Source organism: Leopardus geoffroyi, chromosome C2 (assembly GCF_018350155.1).
Source record: "Leopardus geoffroyi isolate Oge1 chromosome C2, O.geoffroyi_Oge1_pat1.0, whole genome shotgun sequence".
NCBI lineage: Eukaryota > Metazoa > Chordata > Mammalia > Carnivora > Felidae > Leopardus > Leopardus geoffroyi.
Window position 1 is genome coordinate 30296055 of NC_059333.1, and position 13626 is coordinate 30309680.

Here is a 13626-nt window from a genome sequence, read left to right on the forward strand (position 1 = left end):
TTGTACCAGGCATTGTACTGGCTTTTCAGTATTCATTATTTGATTTACCTTTTAATTTTGTCTTTATTTAACATTTATTCATTTTTGAGAGACAGAGCATAAGCAGGGGAGGGGCAGAGAGAGAGAGGGAGACACAGAATCTGAAGCAGGCTCCAGGGTCTGAGCTGTCAGCACAGAGCCGGACATGGGGTTCAGCTCTCGAACCGTATATCACGACCTGAGCCCAAGTGGGATGCTTAACCAACTAAGCCACCCAGGTGCCCCATCATTTGATCTAACTTTTAAAACATTGTGTGTGGTCCACATTATTAATAACATTTCACAGATGACAAAACCACAAGGAAGAGGTTTTTGTTTTGTTTTGTTTTGTTTTGTTTTGTTTTGTTTTGTGAGAGATAGAGATCATACAAGTGTGGGGAGGGACAGAGGGAGACAGAGAGGGAGAGAGAGAATCTTAAGCAAGCTCCACACCCAGTGCAGAGCCCAAAGGGGTTGGGGGGGAGCAGTGAGGGAGCTTGATCTCAGGACCCTGAGATCATGACCTGAGCTGAAGTCAAAAGTCAGTTGCTCAACCTACTCAGCCACCCAGGTGCCCCCACAAGGAGCAGTTTTAAAAACCACTGTAGTGGAAAGAACTGTGAAGTTAGGCAAATCTAAGCTGAAATATCAGTTCCGCTTTGCATAAACTCTAGGGATTTTACATAAACCACTTTATTTTTCTTGACTTTGGTAATTTTTATAATACAAACCTCAAACAAATGTGAGGGTTAAAAGAAATTACTCACTTCTTTTCACATGATTTTTGATGATATGATGTAAGTATTCAATTAATAGTGGAATCGATATTATTATTGTGGTTATTGTGGTTATTAGGAGAAACAAGTTAAAAATGCTTTATAAATATGTCCTCATTTATGCAATGAATGAAACTCAGATTGTTAAGAGTACTAAGAACTTAAGTTTGTAATTGTAGGTTGCTAGCCACGGGCATAGTGCTAAGCATCTTCTATGCCTTATCTCATTTCATTGTCCCAACTCTATGTGAGTGAGTTATTATCTCTATTTAACTACTCAGGGACAGAGGCTATGGAAGTTTTGAACGCAGGTGATAATTTTACTTCAGAACTTCTCCTTCTCCAATCCAATGCTCACCCCACCTGTCTTTTCTTTCCATAGATTTAAAGACAACAAAAATAGAGAGCATTGTCTACTACTAATCTAGCAAGTAGAAGTTGAGTCCATCTTTATGGCATTTTCATTTGATATACATAGGTATCTTGTAATTAGTTACATTTGTTTCTTTAAACACCATCAATTATAGCTTTTGCTCGCAATTTTGTCTTTAATGATGATTTTTAACAGCAATATTTAAAAAAAAATAGTATTTATTAATATCAGGTTTTATTCAAAATTTGCTTCCAGAAGAAGCATTGAGAGGTACCAAATGACTCAAAAAAGAGCACAAGTGCATCTATAGTGCATTACGTTGTTATTATGGTAAATATTTTATGAGTGTTAACGAGAAATTTAAAGCATTACTTCCTCTTGACAGGAATACAGGGGGTATTGACCTCTATGGTTAGTGCCATTTTCCTTAGTTCAGTTTCCTTAGCTATTTCTTGAGGATACAGTCATAATTCCCACTACATTATATTTTTATTCTTATCGAACTATTTAGATTTGCAAGATTTTTATATCAAAACTCTTGTGATGATTTAAAGATTTGGTGAAATATACCTTCTCTTTGTGTCTAAGACCCTGCTGCTACTTGAGAGCAGAAAGACATCATCTGGTTGCTTATCAGAAATGCAGCATCTGAGGCCATACTCCAGACCTGCTGAATTGAAATCTACATTTTTTCAAGTTCCCCAGATGAATTGTCTGTACATTAATATTTTAGAAGCATTTGTCGTGAAAACACAAGCAGTAGAAGCTATGATTTTGCTGGGCATAACTTTGATGTATGGTGAGAACAGGGGAAGATTTAGGATACCCTAGTTTTGTAGTAAGAAGAGTTTGATTGCAGGAGCAAAAAAAAGAAGAAAAAGAAAACCTGATATATTTTCAGGTGCAGAATATAGGGTGAAATTGTTGAACTGTATCATCTGTTAAATATAGGAGTTCTACATTTAATGGATTTAGGTTATTTTATTCACTTAGTAAAGTTAATTTCCTTAGAGGTAATCTGGCGCCTTGTTGCTAAGGGATTTTGGCATCTTTTTTGTTGTTGTTGTTTATTTGTTTGTTTTCTCAACACTTACATTATTTGTATAAATAGCATGTTTATCTGGGGTTACGATGTTTCATGTAATTAAGAATTAGTTTGGATGCAACTGTTATGAATGATAGTCTAATCTACTGGGAATATGATATAGGTTTCTAATCTTCCTGAACAGATTTCACATTAGCAAGCAATTTTAATATAAATTCTTCTGGATCAGTGGAAACTTCACACCAATCAATCAGAACATATAGAAAGATCTGTGTATGTAGTGAACTACATACGCAAATAAACTACTTAATCAGAGAAATGATTTTTCACATCAAGGCTGTGGGGTTCAGATCATAGGGCAGTAGCAAGTGAAAACCATGAATAGTTTTGTTTTGGTTTTTTTTTTTAAGAAAAATGGTTAAATTATCTAATTTAACATTACATATTTGAGCCTCTGCATTTTCCTCAGCGGTTTTCCTCTGAGCCTTACTTATACCTGGATCCCATTAGTTCCATAAGTGGTTTATCCCAAATAGGATTTTGGAGTTTCATTCGCACGTACCTCATAATATACCTACAGCTATGTACCTCTTATAATATATCTACAGCTATGTACCTACAGCTATCAATGTCTCCGAAAAGCAGAAGTTTCCTTCAATTTGTATAAGATTTTATTTTCCTTTCTCAGCATTCAATTTAGAGGTTTCCCTTTTCCACCATTGTCTCTTTCTTCTGCCTAAGAATAAAGGAGAAATAAAAACCTATACACTACCAAAATAGAAATGTATTTACTGCATTAGAAAGATCAACAGAGTAGTGGCTTTAGGCTAGTAAAAACAATTAATCAGGGATAGCAAATTGAAGGAAACAAAGAGGGAGGGGGAAGAGAGGAAGGAAGAGGAGGAAGAGAAGGAAAGGAAGAGGAAGGAGAAAGAGGAGTAGGAGAAGAGGTAGAGGAGGAGAAGAGTGAGGAGAAAGAGAAGGAGGGAGAGAGGGAGGAGAAAGGAGGAGGAGAAGGAGAGGGAGAAGGAGGAGGAGGAGATGAAGAAGAGGAAGGAGAAAAGACCAACTATTAAACCAGGAAGGCCTTCTGAAAGATCTTTTAGACAATACCCAAATTGTTTGTAGTTTGCACTTATATGAACATTCTCATTGATGAAAACGTAGTCACCTTTATTTATTTATTTATTTTTGTAACTTACAAAATCAAAGATTTCATAGCCTACTAGAACCTTGTAACCTTGGCTTAAAACGAAAGTTAAAACCCCAATACCATAGTTCACAAAATGAAATGTTGGGGTTATTTAGCAATTTAAAAACGCTTACTTCTCATCTGTGTTCCAGAAATGATATTATTTTTGGTGGTTGAAATAAAATTCATCCCAATTTAATGATGACTTTTGGCATGTGGTATAGAACCAAAATCTGGATAAAAAAAAAAATTGCATTAGGGGTCTGGGTGGCTCAGTTGGGTCAGCCTCGACTTCAGCTCAAGTCATGATCTTGCAGTTTGTGAGTTCGAGGCCCTATGCTGACAGCTCAGAGCCTGGAGCCTACTTCAGATTCTGTGTCTCCCTCTCTCTCTGCCCCTTCCCAGTTCACACACCGTCTCTGTCTCTCTCAAAAATAAATAAACATTGAAATACAATTTTAAAAAATTGCATTAGGGCACCTGGGGTGGCTAAGTTGGTTGAATAGCCTACTCTTAATGACTCAGGTCATGATTTCACAGTTCATGAGTTCAAGACGCACACCACCTGCTGGGAATTTTTCCTCTCCCACTCTCTGCCTCTTTCTCTCGCTCTCTCTCTCTCAAAATACATAAATAGGGGCGCCTGGGTGGCGCAGTCGGTTAAGCGTCCGACTTCAGCCAGGTCACGATCTCGCGGTCCGTGAGTTCGAGCCCCGCATCAGGCTCTGGGCTGATGGCTCAGAGCCTGGAGCCTGTTTCCGATTCTGTGTCTCCCTCTCTCTCTGCCCCTCCCCCGTTCATGCTCTGTCTCTCTCTGTCCCAAAAATAAATAAACGTTGAAAAAAAAATTTAAAAAAAATACATAAATAAACTTAAAAAAAATAAAATTGTGTTAGATCTATTGTTTTTCCTTCCTTGGTCACATCTGTCATTCTATGATAGATGCAATTGATCATAAAAGACATATAGACATAGATACAGATTTAGATGCTAGATATGCATACATACCCTACTGGAAAAAAACAATGCAGTTGTTCTTTCACACTTCTAATTAACACAATAGCTATCCATTGCATGTATATTAGTCCCCTGAAAGACATTTGTACTATTTGTGCTAGCTGGATTATGTTTAAGGTATACATATGCTAAACATCTTAACATGTTTAGAAATATGAAAGCCTGAAAATGAGTGGATTTCTTGTATTTTCACTTTTGCATTTCCATATGATATTTTGAAGAGGCAATACAGTAGTCCCACCTTATCCAGAGAGGATTGTTCCAAGACCCCCAGTGGATGTCTGAAAGTGATGATAATACCAAACTTTGCATATTTCCTGGGTTTTTTTTTTTTTTTGCTGTATATACACACCTATGATAAAGCTTAATTTATAAATAAGGCACAGTAAGAAATAAAGAACAATAATAATAAAATAGAACAACATAACAACATACTATAATAAAAGCTGTGTGAATGAGGTCTCTCTAAATATCTTATTGTATTATACTCACCCTTCTTTTGATGATGTGAGATGACGAAACACGTACATGATGAGATAAAGTGAGGTGAATGACACAGGCATTGTGACATAGCACTAGGGTTACTGGTGACCTATATGGACCTGTCCTTTTCCAAGGGAGGATCATCTGCTTCCTGACTACAGTTGAGCAGAGGTAACTGAAACTATGGAAATCAAAGCAAGAAATAAAGGGGGACTAGTGAACTTCAAGTTACTATTAATGCTGCCAGCTTATTCTTCTTAACACTCATTATGTTTTTCCGGGCCAAAAGTGGTTGGAGAAAATTGCTTGTCTTTATATGTGTGCCTATTGAGTGGCTCTTCTGAGGTTATACAAGCTAAAATACCCTGTATGCTTAAACTCACTAAACTATTCATGCTTGCTTATTCTTTTTAAAATCATTTTAATTCAAAATTTTAAAACTAGTTTTTGAATTTTGCCTTGTCAATACACTAGCTGACAAAGGCAGTCAATCCATAACATGCTCTCAGTGATCATTGCTGTCAGCTTTTGACCAATACTGGTCTTTTTTCTATAATTTAGTGCTAATGCTGGCAGACCTTGTGATTCACATCTTTCCTGGAACTTAATTAAATAATTGAACAACAATCAACTTATTCACTCTCAGTGGCCCCGCAAGCTGGAAATGTCAATAATAATTCTCCTTTACAGAAGCAAATTCAGTGTTAATTTAGAGCTATTGGCCTGCTTTGTTAAATATGCCAAATACACACTTGGTTGTGTCTACTTAGTTGATTTACTACTGAATACGAGTTTTGTTTTGTTCTCATGTATCTTTTTTTAGTAGAAGAAGGTGTGACATAATAACATACACACTGTTCCTGTTACATATTCAGAAGCAGAAAAATAACTTTTAAATGCATTGGCACTAATTTTCCAGAGATAATTACATAAAGAATAATAATATCTAATCTCACTTAAAAATAAATGAACATTTTTAAATATATTGAAATAATATTTATCATAGTTTTAAGCCCACAAGGCATTGTTGATTCCAGGATATGCCAGATCAGCTACCAGAACAAGTTGGTCAGGCCAGGCATGAATCAGTTCACCTTGTCTCTAGATAGGGTTCTCATTTTACTCATTCTGAAACTACATGGTATCAATTCATAGAAAATATCACACTCAGTGAAATACACATAAGACTAATGTATGAATCAAAATGACGGCCTACTGGGGAACCTGGGAGGCTGAGTGAGTTAATCAACCAACTCTCGATTTCAGCTCAGGTCATGATCTCGTAGTTCATGACATTGAGCCCCGAGTTGGGCTCTGCTCCGACAGCACAGAGCCTGCTTGCGATTCTCTCTCTGCTCCTCCCCTGCTCAACTGCACATAATTTGCACACACTCTCTCTCTCAAAATAAATAAATGAACATTTAAAATCTATATATATTAAAAAAAAAGAATGACGAATCGTTAATGTTAATGGAAGATAACTGGTAAGGAGGCTACATTCTTGTGTTTGGAGATTGCCATATATTCTATGTATAAAAGTAATACTGAAAAATGGTTTGTTATTATTTTTTAATTCATGCACAACGTGGGCCTCAAACCCACAACACCAAGAACAATATTCACACTTTACCAACTGAGCCAGCCAGGTGCCCCCTGAAAAAAATGTTTTCTTATAAGACATCTATTGGAGTGAACACAGAGAAGGAAGTCATAAATTTAGGTAATCTGAAAAGTCATCCTCAGCTAAGAAACCTATAGACAGGCTATGGCCTTTGCCAGCGTGACTGGGTTTTCTGTCTGGCGCCTGCAACTCTCAACATTGTCCAAAAGCTTGATATTATCTTTTTTTAATATTCTTATTTTGATGACTTATTAAGAAAAAATTAACATAATTATCTTGTGAGGGTTCCAAAGTACTCATCTGCAAAGCTTGTACTAATATATAGTAAATGGGGAGTGTAAGAATGCAAATTTTTCTTTTCTAGAAAGAATTGCAATTTATTCAGAGATTATATATTATTATATATTTTTTACCTTTTTTAGTATTAAATGTTCTTTCAGTCATGAAATTAAGATGAGAGATGACAAGAGATGACAAGATTTTTAGTGATTTCATAACACAATAAAAATTGGAAATGTGATGGTCCCAGAATTAAAGAAGAAACAATTTAGTTGTCATAAAAATATCAGTCTGGACACTACCTGTCTACATCATTACTTTCTCATGCTGTAGTGTAGAGCCAGAATTTCATAAAGCAGCACCTTATCTCTTGATTCTTGTAGGGGTTTTTGTTCCGGAAAAAACAATTTGGTTGCCAGATTATCATGTATTGCATGGGAGCAATGCTTCTATGAATAAATCTGATATTGAATTAAATTAGTTATGAGTCCTGAGATGGCTCACAGTTGCTGTGTAGGGGCATACCCATAAATGATGGTGCTAAATGTTTAAGGACAGGGTGGGGAAGGAGACAACTTGATTTGTAACACTGATGATCTCTGTGGTGTGGATACTCCCACTATGTTGGATTTCAAGTTACCACCATGACGTCTCTTCACTGAACTCGGGCTTGAGAAGAGATGTGCACAATCAGCTGAGCAAACTATTTTGATACAGTTTCAGAAACCACTGCCCCAATGTACTTAACTATTTAGATTTTATTAGACGCATGTCCACAGTTTCCATTTAGTAACATGGATCGATGTTGAACTTAAAAAGAATGAACGGAATCCAATGTAAACAAAAACAAACAAAAAAATAATTGTAGAAAGTAATTTTAATTGTTACATTAAACATTTTTCCCAAGTTTCAACCCATGTGTTTCCAAATGACTCTATACCTAAGGCAATAGAATTTTGACAAAGATATTATCTGTTTTATCACTTTTGGGTTGCTAAATTATACTATAATATAGTCCTTAGACTTGCTCTGTGGACATAAATTTCCCAGTAGGGAAATAACTTAAAAACCTGTCCTAAAGTCAAGGAAATCTAGGTCTTGGCCTCCGGGCCTAGGCAGCTCAGGAGCTCAGGACCCCTGTGCAGTGGTCTCATCCACCTTGAGGGGCACGCAGTTGGTTCCCTTCCTCGTTTTTCAGACCCCCATGTGGTTGCAGAGTGGGAGATTCTTGCTGGGCTGTCGGAAGTCCAGGAGGTGCTGGACTCCTCCCCCCTCCATGAGGGAGGGCACAGCCGGCTTCCCCCTCTGCCCTTCCTTCCAGGAGGCCAATTCGGGTAGAGAAATGATCCTGCTTTCCGTGTCTGCTGAAGTCACTGTGACTGCCACCCCAATTGTCTCAGTAAACATTTTATTTCCTTCCATCAAAGAAAATGTTGAAGACTATCTGCAGACACACTGGGAAGAAGAAGAGTGCCAGCAGGATGTTGTCAGTCTTTGGGGGAAACAGGCTGAAGAGGATCCCCACCTGGACTGGGCTGTTCCCATCCCTGCCGCCTCTGGGAACAGAGCAGATGACCTGCAGTGGGTGATCCAGGCCAGCGGTGGATAAGGGGTGCTGGCAGAAGTCTCTAGACTGAAAGACCATGGTGATGAAACAGCTGCAGAGCCTCAGGTGCAGGGCGGCATTCACAGCTGGGCACATAAAAGCAGCATTCTTTGACAATGTGGTTCCAGCGGTCAGGAAATGGAGACAGGCTGGAAGGAAGGTGTATATGTATTCTTCAGGGAGTGTAGAGGCCCAGAAGTTATCATTTAGCCATTCTACAGAGGGAGAGAAACTTGAGCTTGTTGATGGTCACTCTGATATCAAGATTGGACACAAAGTGGAGAATGAGAGTGACCAAAGGATTGCCAAAAGCCAACCAACAACATCTTGTTTCTGACAGACCTTACTCTGGAGGCCAGTGCTGTTGAGCAAGTGGATGTTATTGTCACTGAGCTGGTGAGACCCAGTCATGATGAGCGTTTGACAGATGATGAAAAGAATTACCACAGCCTCATCACATCCTTCCATGGACTGTACCTGCCTTCTTCAACATAGAGGAGGACGACAAACCTGTCCTCACAAAGTTGTCCCTGGAGTCTATTTTTATTCTGATGGTAAAAGTAACTTTCTTTGAAAACACATATATATGATGCATAGAGAGGGGAACCCTTTTGCACTGCTGATGGGAATGCAAACTGGTGCAGCTGCTCTGGAAAACAATATGAAGTTTCCTCAAAAAATTAAAAATGTACTACCCTAGACCCAGCAATTGCACTACTAGGAATTTATCCAAAGCTTACAAAAATGCTGGTTCGGAGGGGCAGATGCACCCCAATGTTTATAGCAGTGCTATCAACAATAGCCAAATTGTGGAAAGAGCCCAAATGTCCATCAACGGATAAATGGATAAAGAAGATGTGGTATATATTACAATGGAATACTACCTGGTGATGAAAAAATAATTTAAGTTTGCTATTTGCAACAACATGGATGGAATGAGAGTGTATTATGCTACGTGAAATACGTCAGTCAGAAAAGACAGATATCATATGATTGCACTCATACGTGGAATTTAAGAAACTCAACAGATGAACATAGGGGAAGGGAAGAAAAGATAAGATAAAAACAGAGAGGGAGGCAAACCATAAGAGACCCTTAAATATAGAGAACAAACTGATGGTTGCTGGAGGAGGGGTGGGAGAATGGGCTAAATGGGTGATGGGCATTAAGGAAGGTACTTGTTGGGGGTGAGCACTGGGTGTTATATGTGAGAGATGAATCAGTGGGTTCCATTCCTGAAACCAAGACTATATGTTTTCTAACTTGAATTTAAACTAAAAAAAAAAAGCACATATACACATCCACATAGGTATGCAACTGTATATTTGCGTATGTTTAAATTGCCTTCCACAGGTACGTAACTGAAATGAAAATCTCAGTTCAGTGAGACATGTCCGAACAATATGTCTTTGGCCTTGCCTCATCATTGAGTTCTACTTATTTCCAAAAGCCTGGGAGTTTTGACTGATGGGAGCTGAGAAATATTCCAGCTCCCTCATTTGACACCTCCCTTCTCCAAACTTCACCAAACTGGGGCAACTATGAAGTATTCATTTTAAACTATATCAAGAACTTTCTTCATGGAATTCATTTCTAGTGCCCACAATAACTGTCTGGATAATGTTTTTTATTGTACCTAACCTTACCTGTGTCACTTTCCTACCAGTGTTCATTCACCCCAAGTAAACCACCTGTATTTTAATCCTTGCCAAAGCAAAACACTAGACTAGGTTTACAATCTCATGGACAGGTCATGTACAGAGGTTAATTACCCATAAAATTTTAGGATATTATGGCAAATATTATTTCCCTGAGAACAAAAGTACCTGAGCTCTAGTCCTTGATTCTTCACAGTCTAGCTCTGAAACAAGGATACTTGTCTTCCCTGGACTCAGTCATCTCTCATTGTCAAATAAGGATTTGGATAGATAAATGATCTAGAGCCTCTTTCTAGACTAACTTTATGATTCTAAGACAGAAATCCCTAGAAGGATTGCTTCCATAAATGGTCTGTCATACTTTAGAAAATGAAGGTTTGGGTGCAGATAGATGTTTCCTAAGAACCTGAGAAGTTAGGTGCCTGGGTGGCTCCGTCGTTAAGCATCTGACTTTGGCTCAGGTCATGATCTCACTTTTGGTGAGTTTGAGTCTCACATTGGGTGAGCTTGAGCCCTGCTTCAGGTAAAAACATGAGCCCTGGGTGAGACCCTCTTCTCTCTCTCTTTCTCTGTCTCCCTCCCTATCTCTCTCTGTCCCTCATGGGAATCTCTCTTTCTTTGCCCCTAGCTCACTTGTGCCTCTCTCTTTCTAAAAACAACAACAACAACAACATAGAACCTAAGAAGTTTTGTGTATGCATTCATTCATTCATTCATTCATTCATTTATTCCACAGACTTTATTAAATAGCTCTTCTGCAAAAATCACTGTAGATATACATTCTTCAAAAGGCAGCTACTAGCCACATGTGACTAACTTTAAATTTAAATTAATTAAAATTCAATAAAACTAAAAATTCAATTGTCAGTCTCTCTAGCCACATTTCAAGTGTTCAGTAACTATTATGTGTCTAGTGCCTACTCTGTTGCATAGCACAATTATAGAATATTCCCATCACTGCAGAATATTATATTGGATAGAGCTGCTCTCAGAATGATGAAGAAAATAAAATCAGACAATTAGCCTTCAAGAAATAATACCTAAAAATTTCAGTACAATGTGAATATGTAACTGGGCATAGTTGATGCCAAGTGAGCATTTCCAATCACCTACTTTATAGTCATTTAGATGTAAGTTTTCAGGGAAGGCTTCATCATAGATAGAGAATCTGAAGGTTACTCAGAAGAGTAGACTGTTACAGACTTTGTAAGTATTTATTTATTTATTTATTTATTTATTTATTTATTTGTTTATCAGAGAGAGAGAGAGAGGGAGTGAGCAGGGGAGAGGGGCAGAGAGAGAGTATCTTAAGCAGGCTCCATGCTCAGCTCAGAGGTATATATGTATGTATTTAGTTAGTTAGTTAGTTTATATATATATATATATTTAATTTTTAAGTTGGCTCTATGCCAAGTATGGAGCCCAATGCAGGGCTTGAACTCAGGACCATGAAAGGAAGACCTGAGCTGAGATCAAGAGTTGGTCGCTTAACCAAACTGAGCTACTCAGGTGCCCTTGTGAACATTTAGAAACCAGTCAGAGAGACTTAAATTAATAGGATGAAAAAAACTATAAAGGAACATCATAAAATAGCCAAATAACATTGTTTTAACTATATTCTTACAACCACTATATTTAAAAAAAATTTTTTTAATTTAAGTTTAAAAAAGCTTTAAATATAGTTGTTGTAAGTATATATATACATATATATATATATATGGGGCATATAGGGCATATATATATATATATATATATATATATATATATATATATATATATGGGGCATCTGGGTGGCTCAGTCAGTTCAGCATCTAACTCTTGTTTTCGGCTCAGGTCATGATCTCATGGTTCATGAGTTTGAGCCCCAAGTCAGGCTCTCTGCATTGACAGTGTGGCGCTTGCTTGAGATTCTTTCTCTTCCTGTCTTTCTGACCCTACCCTGCTTGCTCTCTCTCTCTCTCTCTCTTTCTTTTTCAAAGATAATTAAGCTTAAAAAAGAAAATACCTTGGATTGTGAGTAACTTGTTCTCTGAGTGTTCTACTAGACAAGCGAGTATTTCCAATAAATTTTAACTTGATAAGCAAGTGATGTCTTGTAATACGATTAGTACATGGCACATCACATGATTACAACTGAGCCAATGGTTCTTGAAATTTGCTTTGATATACAAGTGCTTCGAATTACAAGCATGTTTCCAGAGTGAATTATGCTCGCAAACCAAGATTTTGCTATATATAGATGAGAGTTACAGAAAAAATTGAAAGCTTCTTCGTCCCATATATTTTATTTTTCTTACTTGATAAAAGTGGAAACAATAATAAAAAAACAGAGCATTTAAAAAAAAAACACTTACCTTTCTCTTAGGTTTATTAAGTATCATATAGGTTGTCATTCAGATCTTTCTTATTTGCATCCACCACAATATCTAACAGTAACTAAGAAATACCTGTTGGATGATGTCATTGGATAATCATCACCCTTAAGTCTTGTGAACTTTCTTTTGGAAAAAAAAAATATTTAAAACATATTTTTAATGTCCAATGTAATTTTGTAGTGTTTATATGTATAACTTTCCTTGGTTTGGATTTAAATTCTCCACAAGCTCTGTGACCTTGAGCAAGGTAGGTAAATCCCTCTTCACCTCAGCTTTCTCATCTGTAAACGAGTTAATAACATCACCTCCATCATGAGGTGGCTGTAAGGAAGTAACTGAACTAAATCATCTAAAAAATACTTAGAATAGTGTTTGGCATATAAGAAATTCTCTATAAGAATTGGTTTGTGAATATTGTTGCTGTTCTTATTGTTGTTCTCAGATACTCGTTAGAATATCTGAGATCCGCTACAAATAACACCTCAGTTAAGATGTCTAGCTTTATAATTAGATGAGCTGGTAAAACTATCATCAATACTGAGTGAGCACTTAAATGGGACACTTATTAGGAAGTGCTTCAGTTTACTATTAGCTACCTTTGTTCCTTCAAAAAACTGGGTGAAATGGTATTTTGATAAATGCTTTGATTTCCAAAATAAATGGTATAGAATATTCTTTCCCATCATACTCAATAAATACGGATTTCATAGCTTTGTCTTTCTGCATTTATTAGTTAAAGGAAAACTGTATTTGTTACCCAGATATTAAATAAAGTGCTGAATCTAAGACCCGAGCCATTTAAACCTAATCCTAACCTCTTAATAGCAGAGGCTCTCACTGTCTTGTCTAAGAAGAATCTCAGTATGTTCTAGATGTGCGGCAATTATGTTGATTTGCCTAAAGGAGTGTTGTTGAGATCATGATGTCATCTCAAGGGTAATGGATGCTTCGGGTTGTTGAATATTTAATTTGTCAGACGAGGTCAAAGAAAAGAGATGTTATGCTACTTTTCAAATGTTTTAAGACAGAGAAAATGAGCAGCTCAAACAAACCCATAAAAACAACTGATGGAAACCTCCGTATACAGAGCCCTAATCTGAAAGAACAGTGGTAGCATGTTAAGAATAACATGTGTGATTAAATATCTTTCATTGTTTTGTAGTAATTAAAAATTTTACATTAG

General features: G+C 37.1%; 1 protein-coding gene and 1 pseudogene across 20 annotated transcripts in view; both read left to right on the forward strand.

The window, feature by feature from the left end:
* ROBO2 (roundabout guidance receptor 2) overlaps positions 1–13626 on the forward strand; it is a 1707596-nt gene that overhangs the window by 898878 nt on the left and 795092 nt on the right. The gene's annotated exons all lie outside the window — the stretch shown is intronic.
* On the forward strand, positions 8050–8935 carry LOC123610718 (annotated as a pseudogene).